Source organism: Choloepus didactylus, chromosome 5 (assembly GCF_015220235.1).
Source record: "Choloepus didactylus isolate mChoDid1 chromosome 5, mChoDid1.pri, whole genome shotgun sequence".
NCBI lineage: Eukaryota > Metazoa > Chordata > Mammalia > Pilosa > Megalonychidae > Choloepus > Choloepus didactylus.
This window is the reverse complement of record NC_051311.1, coordinates 28,194,522-28,206,460: the sequence shown is the minus strand read 5'-3', so window position 1 is coordinate 28,206,460 and position 11,939 is coordinate 28,194,522.

Genomic DNA, 11,939 nt, shown 5'->3' with positions numbered 1-11,939 from the left:
TCATATCACTTGTTTTGTCCCCTTCTTCCACTCACCCCAACTCCTGAAACCCTTCCAATGTGACTCTAGAATTCTCAGTCCATAATCAACAAAATCTCCAATATCCTCAACCAATTACCTGAACAATCCCTTTCCCACTTTACTGTAATAGTGTTCCTGTGAGGACATGACCTCCCATGCAGCCCTCTCTAGTGGTGGCCTTTCTTTCTCCCAAAACCTTCATAAAAGAGAAAAGAGGTGAGGTAGAGATCCCCTTTGCTTCTAACAATTCACTTCCAGTTTGTGCTCTCTTCCTCTTTTTTAATCTCATGCCAATATTTTATAATATTCATTACTCATTGATGTACTAGTAAATGTTGAACAACAACTTCTCCCAAAAATGCAAATTATAGATACATACATAAGTTTATTATGAACTTATGATATAATGAACAAATAGTACACAATTTACAAATAATAAAATACAAAATATACTTTATTGTAAATTCCATATAACCAGTTGATTCTTACATAACCAATTGATTCTCACAGAATACATCGTAGATTGTTGCCAAACTCTTGTAGCCATAGCCAAGCTATACTTACAATTATCAAACAAGAATAGTTCCAACATGAACATAGGTTGATATTTTCATTTACCTTAAAATAGTAAATGGAAAAGAAAAAGAAAAACAAAGGCATATGTCATCTTTGCTGAATCATGATTCACGATGTATCACTTATAGACATGATACACTTTATGTTTAATCTGCATTTTAAATATTTTCTCTATCTTGGTCATCAGGGCAGAAGAGCCAGCTTGGTCTCTGGTGGGAATGGCTGCTGAGGTCCATGCATTCATTAACTGGCACTAAATGCTACAAGTTTCTTAAGTCTAGACTAGGGGTCAGCACCCTATTGTCTACAGCTGGCCTATTTTTGTAAATAAAATTTTACTGAACCACAGCCACATTCATTTATTTAAGTGTCATCTTATGGCTACTTTCATGCTATAACAGCAGAGTTGAGTAGTTGTGACAGAGACAGTATAGCGTGCAAAGCCTAGACTACATACTATCTGGCTCTTTAAGAAAAAAAATCACCTGCTCTTGGTATAGACATTCAACAAAACTATATACCAAGAATAGATTTGTAAATTTATATGGTATAAGTACTCCAGCCATGGCTGATTTTGAGCTACCAACTTGACAACACTAAACATGTAGTTAGGAAGAGATGTAGCACACCTTCCAATATTATTTCTACCATACAAACACAATAGATGTAAATAACCTCAAAATCATAGAAAACAGTAATTCATAAATCCTATCTTGTCAGTAATTACATTAAATGTAAATAGACTAAATATTCCCATTAAAGGACAGATTGACAAAATGGATTAAAAAACATGATCCACATATTATACCTACAAGAGACATGCTTTAGTTTCAAATCCAAAAGTAGTTTGAGAGAAAAAGAATGAAAAAAGATATACCATGCAAATAGTAAAGAAAAGAGAGCTGGAGTGGCTATACAAAGATAAGATGCAACAGACTTTAAGACAAAAAGTATTACTAGGGACAAAGAAGGACATTTTATAATAATAAAATAGTGAAGCCATCAGGAAGATATAATATTATAAATACATGAAACAAAAACTGACAGCAAGGAAGGTTTAAATAGACTATTTCATTAAATAGTTGAAGATATCAATACTTCATTTTCAATAATGAATAAAACAACTAGAGAGAAGATCAACTAGAAAGTAGAAGACTTGAACAACACTACAAATTCCTAAACTAGATCTGACAGATCTCTATAGAACATTCCACACAACAAAGCAGAATTCACAGTCTTCTCAAGCACACATGGAAAATTCTCCAGGATAGAGTATATGGTAGACCATAAAACAAGTCTCAATAAATTTAAGGGATTAAAGCACATGAAGTGTGTTCTCTGGCTAAAATGGAATGAAATTAAAAATCAACAACAGGAGGAAATTTTGATCGTTCACAAGTATATGGAAATTGAACAATGCACACCTGGATCAGAGAAGACATAACAAGGGTAATTAAGAAATACTTTGAGATGAAATAAAGTGAAAATATAACATATCAAAAGTTATGGGGGAAAATAGGGTGAGATGGGGGAATAGACTGTTTTAGATGTTCTTTTTTACTTTTATTTTTTGTGGAGTTAGGAAAATGTTCAAACAATTATTCTGGTGATGAATGCACGACTATATGATGGTACTGTGAATAACTGATTGTACACTGTGGATGATTGTAGGGTATGTGAATATATCTCAATAAAATTGCATTAAAAAGTTATGGAAAGCAATGAAAGCAATTCTTCGAGGGAAATTTGGAGTTGTAACCACCTATATTAAAAAAAAAGAACTTAATTGATAATCTAAATTTCCATGTAAAGAAATTAGAAAATGAAAAGCAAACTAAACTTAAACCATGCAGAAGGAAGGAAAAACAAAAAGATTAGAGCAGAAATAAATGAAATAGAGAATAGAGAACAATTGAATCAATTAAGCCAAAATCTGTTATTTGTAAATATCAACAAAATTGACAAAACTTTAGCTAAACTAACCAAGATAAAAAGAGAAGAGACTCAAATCACAAAAATCAGGTATAAAAGAAGGGACATTATTATCAGCCTTACAGAAATAAAAAGGTTTATAAGGGAATACTATGATCAATCATATGCCAACAAATTAGATAACCTAAATGAACCAGTCAAATTCCTGAAAAGACTCAAAGTAACTATTGACTCTAACTCAAAAAGAAGTAGAACCTCTGAAAATACATATAATAAACAAAGAGATGGATTTAGTCATCAAAACCACTTCCCACAAAAAAAAGCCCAGGCCCACCCAGATAGCTTCACAGGTGTGCTGGTTTGGATGTATTATGCCCCCCAAAACACCATTATCTTTGATGCAATCCTGTGGGGGCCAATGTATTAGTGTTGATTAGATTGTAATTCTTTGATTGAATGTTTCCATGGACATGTGACTCAATCAACTGTGAGCAACATCTCTGATTGGATAATTTCCATGGAGGTGTTTCCCCACTCATTGAGGGTGGGTCCGAATTAAATCATTGGAGCCATATAAAAAGCTGGCAAACAGAAGGAACTCAGAGCAACTGAGAATGACATTTTGGAGGACCTGCAACTTACAGAGACATTTTGAAGACGGCTGTTGAAAGTAGAGATTTGCTGCTGCTTTGGAGGTACTAGCCCAGAGTTTGCCCCAAGAAGCTGCAGCCTAGAAAGGAACATCCTAGGAGAAAGCCATTTTGAAACTAGAACTCCAGAGCAGACGCCAGCCACGTATCTTCCCAGTTAACAGAGGTTTTCTGGATGCCATTGGCCATCCTCCAGTGAAGGTACGTGAGTGTTGATGCATTACCTTGGACACTTTATGGCCTTAAGACTGTAGCTGTGTAACCAAATAAACCCCCTTTTATAAAAGCCAATCCATTTCTGGTGTTTTGCATTCCAGCAGCATTAGCAAACCAGAACAACAGGTGAACTCTACAAAATGTTTAAAGAAGAATTTACACCAGTCCTTCTCAAACTCTTCCAAAAATAGAAGACAGAATACTTCCTAACTCATTCCTTGAGGCCAATAATACCCTGAAACCAAAACTAGACAAAAGCATCACAAGAAAGGAAACTACAGGCCAATATCCCTTGTGAATATAGATGTAGAAATCCTCAACAAAATACTAGCAAATCAAATCCATGAATATATAAAAAGGATTATATACCATTGGGATTTATCCCAGGAATTCAAGTTTGGTTCAACATTGGAAAATCAATGTAATATACCACATTAATAGAACAAAGGGGGGAAAAAAACACAATCACCTAAATAGATGCAGAAAAAGCATTCAAAAAAATCCAACATCATTTCCTGATGAAAAAAAACACTCACAAACTTGGAATAGAAGGGAGTTCCCTCAGCCTAATAAAGGGCATGCTCAGAAAATCCTCGATTAACATCCCACTTAGTGGTGAAAGATTGTATGCCTTCCCCATAATATTAGGAGCAAGACAAGAATGTCTACTTTTGCCATCTCTATTCATCATTGTACTAGAAGTTCTAGCCAGGGAAATTAGACAAGACAAAGAAATAAAAGGCATCCAGTTTGGAAAGAAAGAAGTAAAACTCTTTATTCACAGATGACAAGATCATATATATAGAAAATCCTAAGGAATCCAAACACACAAAAAAAACTATTACGGCTAACACACAAGTTCAGCAAGGGTGCAGAATACAAAATTAATATACAAAATCAATGCAATGTACATTTGCAATGTACAATCCAAAAATGAATGTAAGAAAACAACTGTACTTTAAAAAGTATCAAAAGAATAAAATACTTAACATAAAAAGTTCAAAATTTGTACACTGAAACTATAAAACATTGTTGAAAGCAATTAAGGAGGACCTCTAAAAAATGGAAAGACATCCTATATTCATGTATTGGAAGACTGAATATTGTTAATTTGGCAAAACTCTCACAATTATCTATAGGTTCAATTCAATCACTATAAAAATCCTGCCGCTTTTTTTTTTCAGACATTACACGCAGATCCTAAAATTCAAATGGAAATTCACAGGACCCAGAATAGCCAAAACAACCTTGAAAAAGAAGAAAAAAGTTGGGAGAGTCACACTTTCCAATTTCAAAAGTTACTACAAGGTAGTAATTAAGACTGTGTGGTATTGGCATGAGTATAAAATATAGATCAACAGAATTGAAATGAGAGTCAAGAAATAAACCCATTCATATATGGTTAATTGATTGATACAAGGATCTTAAGACAATTCATTGGGGGAAAGAAGTCTTTTCAACAAATGGTGCTGGAACAAATGGATAGCCACTACAAAAGAATGAAGTTGGACCTCTACTTCACACAACATAAACAAAAATTAACTCAAAGGGGATCATAGACCTAAGTGTAAGAACTAAAATTATGAAAGTTGTGTTGGTTTGTAGTTGTATGTACCCCCAGAAAAACGTGTTCTTAAAGTTAATCCATTCCTGTGGATGTAAACTCATTGTAATTAAGGCCTTTTGATGAGTCTAATTCTGTTAAGGCGTGACTCACTTCATTCAGGATGGGTCTTAATCCTATTATTGGAGGGAAGTAGGACAAAGAGAGAAAGCCACAGAAGCAAGAAGCTGAAATCAATGAAACCTAGAGGAAAAGGGAGAGACCAGCAGATGCCACCATGTATTTGCCATGTGGCAGAGGAGCCAAGGATCGCTGGTAGCCAGTCTCCAGGAAGAAAGCATCACCATGATGATGCCTTGATGTGGACATTTTCCCAGTCTCAAATCTGTTAGCGAATAAATTCCCATTGTTTAAGCCAAACTATTGCATGGTATTTGCTTTAAGCAGCCTAAGAAACTAAAACAAAACTCTTAGTAGCAAACATAGGTGTTAATAAAAGGGTGGTTTATGAGAATCCTGTATTCTTTCCATGATTGTTCTGTAAACCCACAACTTCTCTTAAAAAAAAATGGAAGTAAGTATTCATGACCTTGAATGAGAAAATAATTTCCCAGATATGATACCTAAAACACAAGCAACCATGGGAAAAATAGATAAATTGGACTTCATCAAATTAAAAACTTTTGTGTGTCAAAGAACACTATCAATAGGGTGAAAAGACAATCCACAGAATAGAAGAAAATATTCGTAAATCATATATCTGATATGGAAGTTGTACACAGAATACTTAAAGAACCCTTACAACTGAACAATAAAAGGACAAATTACCCAATTTTTAAAATAGGAAGTGGATTTCAACAGATATTTCTCTAAAGAAGATATATAAATGATGAATACCACAGGAAAAGATCCTCAAGTTCATTTGTCTTTAGGAAAACACAAATCAAAACCAAAATGATACATCATTTCACATTCACTAGGATAGATATCATCAAAAAAGAGGGTAATAGTGAGTGTTGGCAGGGATGTGGTGAGTTGGAAACCTCAAATGTTGTTGGTATCATATAAAATGGTGAAGCCACTGTGGAAAACAGTTTGGCTGTTTCTCAGAAAGTTAAACATACAGATTACCATATGATCCAGCAATTCTATTCTTTAGTATGTGCTAAAGAGAATTGGAAACACATTTGTTCATACAAAAACTTGTATACAAGTGTGTTCATAGCAACATTATTCTTAAGGGCCAAAAAGGAGAGAAAAACCAACTAATGAATGGGTTAAAAAAAAAAAAAAGTGGTATAGCCATTTGAAGGAATATTATTCAGCCATAAAGGAATGAAGTACTAATGCATGCTACAACATGGATGAATACTGAAAACCTTACGCTAAGTAAAATAAGCCAGATATAAAAGGTTACATAATGTATGATTTCATTTTTATGAAATGTTTACAACAGGCAAATCCAGAGACAGAAATTAGCTTACTGGTAGTCAGAGACTGGGAGAAAAGGGAAATGGGAAGTGACTGCTATGGTAATGGGCTTTCTTTTTGAAGTGATGAAATGTTCTGGAATTAGATAGTGGTGACAGATGCATAACCTTGTGAATATACTAAAAACCAGTGAATTGTATACTTCAAAAGGATGAATTTTATGTTAAGTGAATTAATGATCAATTAAAAAAAAAACTGGCAAAAAAGAAAAAATGTCCACAGACTCCAATCATCAAGTCTTTTTCATTCCATCTTCAACATAAGTCCAGAATCAGACCATCTCTCACCACCTCCAATGCTACCACCATTGCTGTAATTACCCTCATCTCTTGCCTTAATTATTGCAATAGCTTCCTAACTGGTCTCCTTGCTTCTACACTTTTGCCCTTCCTGACAATTTTAATACAGTAGTCAGGGTGATTCTTTTATAATAAAAGACAGATCATATTACTTCTCTACCTAAAGTCCTAACCCACCCAGGGGAGTGTTAGTAAATGTTTAACAACTGTTTCTCAGGATTTTACAGTATTTGCCAATGTCTGTGCTATAATTTCTGACCATGGCTGATTTCCATCTAGCAAAATGATTTCACTGAGTGCAGAGGTGGAAAGCAGTGAAAATAACGGATTGCTGTGAGTACAAGCTAGCTCCAAAACACCACCGCCCTCTCCCCATACTACCTTTAGACCAGGCAAGAGGAACCCTTGATCTTGGTGCCATGTTTTAGACGGCCCTACCTTTCTACAGCACTAGATGCATAATGAAGAACAAACACATGAGCACCTGTGTCTCTGGACCTAGCCCACAGCACTACCCCTCAACCTGTCATCTTAGACATCTGCTCTCATGACTAATGCCATTCAGGCTCCAGAGCAACCTGCTCCATACTCTTTGTCTTGCGCCTTTGAAATAAAAGGTGACTGTCTCTGAATGCCAAGAAAATTTGTGAGTTGTGCTGTTGTTAATATTGGAAACTGACACCATTTTGCAGGGCAGGCAGAATTCAGTCAGTGAAGCACTTAGGTAAGAGAAAAGACAAATTAGTTGACAAAACCTTCTCTGAGATGGCATGAATGCAATAAATTCTACCATAAAGAAGTATTGTTTCCCAGTAGCTCAAATATCCATTTCCTTGCTTCTCTCTGCATTCCAAATTATGGTTCCAGATATATTCGCAGATTAACATGGTGTGCCGCTTTGAATGTATTATGTCCCCCAAAATGCCATTATCTTTGAGGCAATCTTGTGTGGACAGACATATTAGTGTTGATTAGATTGTAATTCTTTGAGCATTTCCATGGAGATGCAACCCACCCAACTGTAGGTGATAACTCTGATTAGATGATTTCCATGGAGGTGTGGCCTTGCCCATTTGGCTGGGCCTTGATTAGTTCGCTGGAGCCCTATAAAAGCTCAGACAGAAGGAACAGGCTTACTATAGCCAAGAGGGACACTTTGAAGAATGCACAGGAGCTGAGAGAGTAGCTGCAGATGAGAAACAGTTTGAAGACCGCCATTGAAAGCAGACACCAGCCTTCCCAGCTTGCTCTGGAGAAGCTAAGAGAGGACACATGCCCCAAGAGCAACTCAGAGTGACATTTTGAGGAGGAGCTGCAGCCTAGAGAGGAACGTCCTGGGAGAAAGCCATTTTGAAACTAGCACTTGGAGCAGACGCCAGCCACATGCCTTCCCAGCTAACAGAGGTTTTCTAGATGCCATTGGCCATCCTCCAGTGAAGGTACCTGATTGTTGATGCATTACCTTGGACACTTTATGGCCTTAGGACTGTAACTGTGTAACCAAATAAACCCCCTTTATAAAAGCCAGTCCATCTCTGGTATTTTGTATTCTGGCAGCATTAGCAAACTAGAACACATGGCATTTACAACAATTTTGCATGGTATATGAGGCACATTTCCAATATTAAACAGTTCATATTATTCCATAAGTTACATATATGTAGGTCTAGATATAACATGTTAAACTTGGTAACAGTTCTTTATTTTGGAAACTAGATGGTCACTGAGTGCTAGAATTGCAAATACTTTTATTTTTATAAAAGTTTTTAAATAGGATCTCATTAAAATTTCAAAAATTAAATTTAAGAATTACAGCTGAGCTTAAATAATTTGATTTAACATTTTGCTATTTATCAATTATAATTTGTGTTTTGCTTTTAACAGATCATTTAAAATATTTTAGAAGAAAACTTTTTTGCAAATATGTAAGAAAATAAATTTAATTTTTAAATTTTTGACAGTTATTTTAATGTACATTTTGATGAAAATATATTCAAAACTTTGCACTTTATTTCAATAATGCTTAAGATCATTACTGTCCATAGAATACAAAGTTTGTAAAAATCTTGATTGTGGAAACACAGTGATTTTTGCTGAAACAAAGGCAAGAAGAATAAAATTTCATTGAATAAGTATATATTAATTAATGAGTTACAAACATAGTTATCATTCAACCAAACATTGCTAACACATCAATTGATGTCCAGACATTCACAATAATATTAAATTCTGGTTTTTGATGTTTTGCTTTGAGTTATATGAAATCCATAGTTTATTCATATTTTTCAAATTTTCATTAAGGAAGTATACTTGTCAAGGGGGATGATAAAATGTATTTTATTTAACAATTTGTTAATTTCATCTATAACTTGTAAATATGTAGATGTATATGGCTCTCCATTTATATTCATGGCCTGTACTCTGCAAATGTTAGGTTCCTTTTATTTCTTGGGCCTCCTTTTCTTCTTTCCCCTCATCTACTCCACTCCAGACAAGGGTCCCATTGCACCATTTCTCAAACATGCCAGGCATGCTCGTCTCTTTGATCTTGCTTCCCCCTCTGTGTGGAACTCTTTACTCCAGAAATCTGCTCATCCATCTCAAATCCCAAATGTCACCTTCACAATGAGAACTATTCTTACCACCCTATATTAATAATGCAATCTGTCCTCAGCCCCACTTCTCGTCCCCCTTACCCTATTCTACATTCTCTTTTTCCATAGCACTTTTTACATTCTAATGCATTTAGATATAATTTACCTGTTCATTATGTTCACTGCTTATTATTTTCCCTCTCCCTATACTTCACCCCACCCAGAATGTAAGTTTCAACAAGGGGAGGGATCTGCTTATTTTGTTCTTTGATGAATCCCAAGCACCTAGAACAGTGTCTGGCACAGAGTAGACATTCAAAAATATTCGTAGAATAAATGAATAAAATGTTTGAGATTAGCACACTGAAAATTGTCTCAGGAAATAAGTTTCCTCAAGGGGCAAATTTCAAAGCTAGCTGATGAGATTGAAGGTGGGTGGGGAGTCTTATATCTCATTTAGAAATGTGAAACAAACTTGTAATTTATTACAAGTGGTCTCATTAAATGAGACATTAGATATTTTGTAAAGAGCTTAGAACTACCTCACACATATAAAAATAAGTAACAGCTGCTTTTGGTGACTCATGTCAGCTTCAGCCTGTTAGCATGGAATTTCTTTCAAGCTGTTGATAGAAGAAGGAGGAAGAGAGGAAGAAAGAGGGAGAACGGGGGGAGAGGTAGAAGAAGGAGATGGTGCTTGCTTTAGAGTCTTTCTTTGCTTAACTCTCAGGGGTATTTACTTTCAGGGGCTATATCATTAAACTAGGAATGAAAGAAGCTAGGTGTTTTCTACTACCCTATTCTGCAATATAACTAAAGTCAAAACATCCTAAACAGAAATATGTTTGAAACAGGAAAAGATAAGCAAGTTGTTTTTTTCCAGCTTCTAAAACAAATACCATACAGTGGGTTGGCTTAAACAATGGGAATTTATTGGCTCATAGTTTTGAGGCTAGAAGTCCAAAATTGAGGTGTCAGAAAGGTAGTGCTTTCTCAAAGAGCACTGTGGCATTCTGGGACTGACTGCTGGTGATCCTTAGCCTTTGGCTTTTCTGTCACATAGTAATGCACATGGAAGAATCTTCTCTTTCTTCTGGGTTCCACTGACTTCCAGCTTCTGGTAGCTCCCAGTGGCTCCTCTTTCTGTGTCCAATTTCCCTTGCTTACAAGGACTTCAACCATATTGCACTAAGGATCACTCTCATTCAGTTTGGACACACCTTAACTAACACATCTTCAAAGGCCCTATTTACAAATGGGTTCACACCCACAGGACGAGGGGTGGGATCTGAACCTAACTTTTTCAAGGGACATGATTCCATCCCCAAATGGAGGTGATCAGGAAGTACAAGTGAAGGAATTTGAAAAGTGAGCGAAGCCCAATAACACGTATGTTAATAAATGATCACCAGTGTAAGTAACTGGGACTAAGTTCCATAGGGGCAACCCTCTGAGAAACTGCAGGGAGTATGCCTAATAATTGTCCCTCTGCAGGATGGGGAGGACCTCTTATCCACTGACTCCTATACTCAGGGGTTGAATTGATCCCAAGAACATGAACCCCTCCCTTGGCAAACTCACGTAGTGCAGATAAATGGAAAGACACAGGCCCTTGATGGAGGAAGCTGTCTGTGTGCCAGGAACTGTCACCAGCAGCTACAGGTGAACTCAGATGTGGGGTGTGGAGACAGGCATCAACACGAGCAACATTAGAACATCAACAACATCTACAAATACACAAAGAAGCAGAGAATCTGGAAATCGATTCTCTTTAAAAATATTCATCCCTCTTATTTGGGTGTTCTTTTTTACTTTTATTTTTTATTCTTATCCTGATTCTTTCTGATGTAAGGAAAATGTTCAAAAATAGATTGGGGTGATGAACACATAACTATATGATGGTACTGTGAACAGTTGATTGTACGCCATGGATGACTGTCTGGTATGTGAATATATTTCAATAAAACTGAATTTAATTAAAAAAAAATTCATCCCTTTTACACCTTGGAAAGTTCTGAAGTACCCATGCCTGAAGGCCGCTGTTCTAAGGACCCCCAGCCAACTCTGTCTCCCAGTTGCTCCACTTGTAAGTCTTCTACTCTGACCTCCTTATTTCTAGCAGATGTCCTCTAATTTTTCATCATAAGAAAAGAGAGGCCCTGAGGTTTGAACTCCTTCAATTCATTGTACCAAATACTTCCCTCCTTAAGATCTAATGTTTATCCCTACTCACTAGATAGAGATCCCTCATCCCTTCTGAGGCTAAGCTTTCCACCCTTGTTACCTCCTCAAGAATTCTGTTCACTTCGTTTCTCTCAATTATTTAGCAACACTATTGAACATATAGAATGTGTTAGGTACTAAACCAGAAGCTAGGGACACAGAAATATCAAAGTCTCTGCTTTCAAGAAGCTTTCTGTCTGTTTAATTTATGGATCCTTTGCCCTCAGCTCTTAGACCTGTTTAAACTTCTCTCATAAACAAGAAAATAATAATTCCTCTGCCTTATGCCCCCTCTATTTACTTGTTCTTCCAATGCCCCTCCTCCCATCAAGAGGTAAGCTTATGTTTCCCTCTCCTAAATCTGGCTAGCCTA